The 6,000-nt window shown below is 41.9% G+C and overlaps 1 pseudogene; it reads left to right on the top strand.

Moving 5' to 3' along the window:
• The first annotated feature begins 384 nt into the window (after window positions 1–384).
• On the top strand, window positions 385–1,763 carry LOC104994217 (annotated as a pseudogene).
• The last annotated feature ends 4,237 nt before the right edge of the window (window positions 1,764–6,000 follow it).

The raw sequence follows: 6,000 nt of genomic DNA, 5'->3' as shown, positions 1-6,000 counted from the left end.
TGCTTTTGAACTGTGGTGTTGGAGAAGACTCTTGAGAGTCCCTTGGACTGCAAGGAGATCCAACCAGTCCATTCTAAAGGAGATCAGTCAGGGGTGTTCTTTGGAAGGAATGATGCTAAATCTGAAACTCCAATACTTTGGCCGCCTCATGTGAAGAGTTGACTTATTGGAAAGGACCCTGATGCTGGGAGGGTTTGGGGGCAGGAGGAGAAGGGGACGACAGAGGATGAGTTGGCTAGATGGCATCACTGACTCAATGGACATGAGTTTGAGTGAACTCCAGGAGTTGGTGATGGACAGGGAGGCCTGGCATGCTACGGTTCATGGGGTCGCAAAGAGCTGAACACGACTGAGTGACTGAACTGAACTGAAGCCTCAACTTGCTCACTGATAAAATGAAATAAATGTTCTTAACAAAACTGTTGAGAGTGCTGTCATGTGATTGAATCAAGATGGTGGCTCATGGCTCTCATTTTCCTTCCAGGGTCCCGCATGCCCCTAGTGCTAGGGCATTGTGACCCACTGGCACCACTGCCACTGATGGGTCTAAAGTGGTAAGCAGTCTCTGTAACTATCAGAATGTAAGATGCATTATGATCATTATTTCTGGCATGGGATGGGAGATAGCTGTTGTAATCCCTTAGGCATGGGTGATATTTTAAAAAATGGTTGAGAAGAAAATACCTGAAATTTATGTCTTATCTTTAGGGATTGGTAAGACGCTGATAGAGGATGTGGTGAACGGCTTCTTTTTGAATCTTGGTTTCCAAGTAACAACAATTTGCAAGATTCTTGCTAAAGATTCTAGGTTTCAGTAGGGCTACAATGCTATTGGATCCTCCCAGGGAGGCCAATTTCTATGGGCAGTGTCTCAGAGATGCCCATCACCTCCCATGAGCAATCTCATCTCAGCTGGGGGACAACATCAAGGTGTTTTTAGACTTCCTCGGTGCCTGGGAGAAAGCGCTCACATCTATGACTTGATCAGAAAAACACTGGATGTTGGGCTTACAGACAAAGCTGTGCCAGCACACCTGGTGCAAGCAGATACTGGCACAAGCCCGAAAAGGAGGTCAGGTACCACAGCCAGAGCATCTTCTGGGCAGATATTAATCAGGGAGAGGCGTCACTGAGTCCTCCAAGAAGAACCTGATGGCCCTGAAGAAGTTTGTGACGGTGAAATTCCTCAATAATTCCACTGTGGACCCCATGGATTCTGAGGAGTTTGGATTTTACAGAAGTGGCCAAGCCAAGAAAACCATTCCCTCACAGGACAGCACCCTATACACAGAGGACTGCCTGGGGCTAAAGGCAATGGAAGATACCTGGCTCTAGAAGGAGACCATCGCCAACTGTCTGAAGAATGGTTTTATGCCCACATCATACCCTTCCTTGAGTGAAACCCTCATAGTCTGCACCAGAGTTCAGGGAACCCCTCACACTTCCAAACCAGTTCCCTCCATGCCCAAGCCTGAGCTCAGATCCAGCTAGCAATTAATCCTTTCTAGTTACCATCTAACATGCCTGTCTGGAAAGATCCAAGATACGAATCTTATCCTTTGTCTCATCCTATCAGCATATGGTTTGTCGAAATCTGGAAGATTTCTCTTCCATCCTCAAAAAAAGCTAAAATACAGGAAATGTAAATTATCAGTTCTCAGGGTTTGGGGTTTCATATTGATTTTAACATTCTTTTACAGTGTTTGTGGGTTGGCCAAAAGTTTCCTTCAGTTTATAAGTAAAAATAGAAGACACATTTTTCATTTTCACCAAGAACTTTATTGAACAATATACTCACGATTTTATTCTACTACCTTCTGCCATTTTTCAAGCAACTTCATAATTCCATCTTCCCAAAACTTTTTATCTTTTTGAGCAAAGAACAGTTTCAGGTGTTTTTTTACAGTCCTCTAGGGAATTGGAATTTTTTCCTTTAACAGAATTTTGTAAAGACTGAAATAAATGGAAATCTGAAGGTGCAATGTTTGGCAAACAGGAAGATGAATCAGAACTTCCCAGCCCAGTTGTAACAAAGCTTGGTCATCAAAGAAACGTGCAATCTTGCATTACTCTGATGAAAGATTATGCATTTTCTCTTCACTAATTCCAGATGCTTTTTGTCGAGTGCTGCTTTCAGTTGGTCTACTTTGGAGCAGTACTTGCTGGAATTTATCATTTGGTTTTCCACAAGGAGCTTATAATAGAGGACTCCCAATGCCACCATATACACATCACCAAGACCTGCTTTTGGTGTGGTGGTTCATTTCAATAGCCCCATGAACTCTTCCATTCCATATAATTGTACAGTATCCACTTTTCATCACTCATTACAATGTTTTAAAAGTGAAATGTTTTCTTTACATTTAAATGGAGAATCACGTGCAGAAATACAGTCAAGAAGGTGCCACCCCACTCCTGCTTAACTTACATGGACCCCAAACATCAAAGTGACTAACATAATCAAGCTGATGCAAATGATATTCAGTGCTCTATTTGGATATTTTGAATTTGTCAGCTATCTCCCACATGTTATAATGTTGATTTTTCTCAATTGATGTCTCAATTTGATCCCTATCAACTTCAACTGGTCTACCTAGCCATGGAGCATCATCCAGTGGGAAATCTCCAGCAGGAAGCTTCAGAAGCTTCATAAACCACTTTTGACATTTTCGATCGGTCACAGCCCCTTTTGCATACACTGCCCAAATCTTTTTGTGTGTGTTTCAGTAGTGTTTTTACTTTTCTTGAAATAATAAAGCATAATATGCCAAAATGTTGCTTTTTTCTTCTATCTTCAATATTTAAATGGCTACACAAAAATTCAGCAATTTTTTTCAATGCACACTGATATGACAGCTGTCACAATACAATCTAATAGAATTGTTTCAAATGAAGTTAAAGACAAGTGCTACTAGTACCAGTCAATCCTAAAGGAAATCAGTCATGAATAATCATTGGAAGGACTGATGCTGAAGCTGAAACTCCAATACTTTGGCCACCTGATGTGAAGAACTGACTCATCTGAAAAGACCCTGATGCTGGGAAAGATTGAAGGCAGGAGGAGAAGAAGACAACAGAGGATGAGACGGTTGGATGGCATCACCGACTCGATGGACATGAGTTTGAGTAAGCTCCGGGAGTTGGTGATGGACAGGGAAGCCTGGAGTACTGCAGTCCATGGGGTCACAAAAAGTCGGACACGACTGAGCGACTGGACTAAGTGCTGGCTTATAGGAAAAACTGAATAAACTTTTTGCCCAAACCAATAGTTAAAGGTTCACGAGAATTCATTGTTGACCTATTGATGTTTTAAGTACACAAGATATTTCTAATGTTCTAATTATCTTCTAAATATTAAATTTATATGGAAATTCTGCTAAAATGATCAAGCATTGACATAAGTCACCTTAAGCCCTCTGTTAGAAGGTGATTTTGACAACTGTTTAGCAAGAAAAAGATAAGATTTTGGATAAGAACTTCAACCTCACATGCTTCTTGCTCACAGATGAGTCAGCTTTCAGAAGGACCTAGCAATGAGAAGTTTTGCCTGAGATTAGATATGCTTAAAGTTACTTTCCAAATGACCACTGTAAAATAATTACATGGTCCCTGGTTGTTTTAAACTGATTTTTACTTACTAGTGTTTCTGTTTCTCATTCAGTTTACCCTTAGATTTTACAAGTGACATTGCCCTACAAAAAGAAAAGTCTCCATAATGAAGTATACCAGTCAAGATCAAATATGACTTTAAAGATTAGTGTCATCACATGGGTGACATGAGAAACCTCCAAAAAGACAAGTATCTTTGTCTATACATTTGGCACATTTTCAAATATATAAAAAGAGGAGAAACTCATTCTAAAACCCAGAGAAAATTAACAAAACCTAAGTATGACAGCCTCGGAGGAAGTTTTGATACACACCCTGGCATTTCATCACAGCTCTCCCTCAACACAGCCTTCTCAGCACTGATCAACAGCCAAACCACAGCTCTCTGGGCAGCACGGTCAGTTCCCAAAGTTCAAGGATTTCTCAAAAGGTCAGAGTTGTGGACACATTGCTCAAACCAAACAAGAGAATGTGAAATAAGAGGAAAAGTGGATGGACACATTAGGGCCTTGCACTGCATGTGCTAGGAGTCATCCCAACAGGATTTGTAAGCAAGTCATAACTACACCATTATAGAAAGCATTAAAAGAACCTCAACCTAAGACTGGGTGTGTCACTCACTTCCCTCCAGTCAGCCAGAGCCTGGTATTCATGCTCAGAGGGCCATGGAAATGTAAGTAATTGAAGTCAGGCACACAAACACTCCAATTGGCCCATCTAAAACCCTGGAATTCCCCAGAATCAGGCCAGCAAAGTGATGTCCAGACTTGTGGGATTCACCATTTCCAGTCCTACAATAACACTTCCTCCTTAACTCAAATCTTGAAAGCCAAGGAAACCACCATGATGAAGCCAAGGAAGTCATGTGGTAGATGTTTCAAAACTGAAGCCTGTCCAGAAAGGACAGACCCTCCCAAAAAAGGAGGAGTGAACTCTGTTCCATACGTGGGAGGATGACTCTGAGCTACGAAACAAAGGAGTGCTATGTCCCAGGTGAAGGCTGAGCAGGACCAAACTGGGGGGCGGCGGCAGGGCGGGCTGCCTCAGGAGTAGAGTACAAGGTCATGGAGGAGTGCTGTAGAAGAAAATAACCCTTCTCTTACTCTCAGCTGAAATTTCCCTTGGTTGGACAGCCATAGACATTCCAGCATTTAACATTTCTTGGGGGTAAACATAGGGCTTCTCAAGAGCAAATGACCAAATAAATGGTAAAAGAGAATATGGAAGAAAGGGAACAAGAGTGAATCTACAGCTTTAAAAAGGCTGTGAAAAACACATCAACCAAAAAAACAATCTAAAGAGGAAATAAAGAAAATAATTCCATTACCAAGTAAAAATCTTGGAACATGAATGATTTTTATGGCAGTGAAACTACTCTGTATGATACTATAATGGTGACTACATATTGCAGATGGTGATTGCAGCCATGAAATTAAAAGACGCTTACTCCTTGGAAGGAAAGTTATGACCAACCTAGACAGCATATTCAAAAGCAGAGCCATTACTTTGCCAACAAAGGTCCGTCTAGTCAAGGCTATGGTTTTTCCAGTGGTCATGCGTGGATGTGAGAGTTGGACTGTGAAGAAAGCTCAGTGCCAAAGAATTGATGCTTGTGAACTGTGGTGTTGGAGAAGACTCTTGAGAGTCCCTTGGACTGCAAGGAGATCCAACCAGTCCATTTGGAAGGAGATCAGCCCTGGGATTTCTTTGGAGGGAATGATGCTGAAGCTGAAACTCCAGTACTTTGGCCACCTCATGCGAAGAGTTGACTCACTGGAGAAGACCCTGATGCTGGGAGGGATTGGGGGCAGGAGGACAAGGGGACGACAGAGGATGAGATGGCTGGATGGCATCACCGACTGGATGGACATGAGTCTGGGTAAACTCCAGGAGTTGCTGATGGACAGGGAGGCCTGGCGTGCTGTGATTCATGGGGTTGCAAAGAGTCGGACATGACTGAGTGACTGAACTGAACTGAACATATTATTATACATTTGTCTAAACCCATAGAATGTACAACACCAAGAGTGAAACCTAATGTAAACAGTCAACTTTGAGAGACTATGATGTATTGGTGTAGGTTCATCAGTTGTAACAAATGTACCACTGTGGCTGGGGATGTTGATAAGGGGAAGCTGCACATGAGTAGGGCAGAAGGTATATGGGAGTGTGATTGCCGGATTACATGGTAACTCTATTTTTAGTTTTTTGAGGAACTTCTGTATTGTTCTCCATAGTGGTTGCACCAATTTACATTCCCACCAACAATGTACAAGGGTTCCTTTTTTTCCACACCATCTCTAGCCTTTATTACTTGTAGATTTTTTTATGATAGCCATTTTGATTGGTGTTAGGTGATACAGTATTGTAGTTTTGATCTGCATTTTTCTA

This window comes from Bison bison, unplaced genomic scaffold (assembly GCF_000754665.1).
Source record: "Bison bison bison isolate TAMUID 2011002044 unplaced genomic scaffold, Bison_UMD1.0 scf7180017864254, whole genome shotgun sequence".
NCBI classification, from domain to species: Eukaryota; Metazoa; Chordata; class Mammalia; order Artiodactyla; family Bovidae; genus Bison; species Bison bison.
This window is presented reverse-complemented; position numbering and strand designations above follow the sequence as displayed.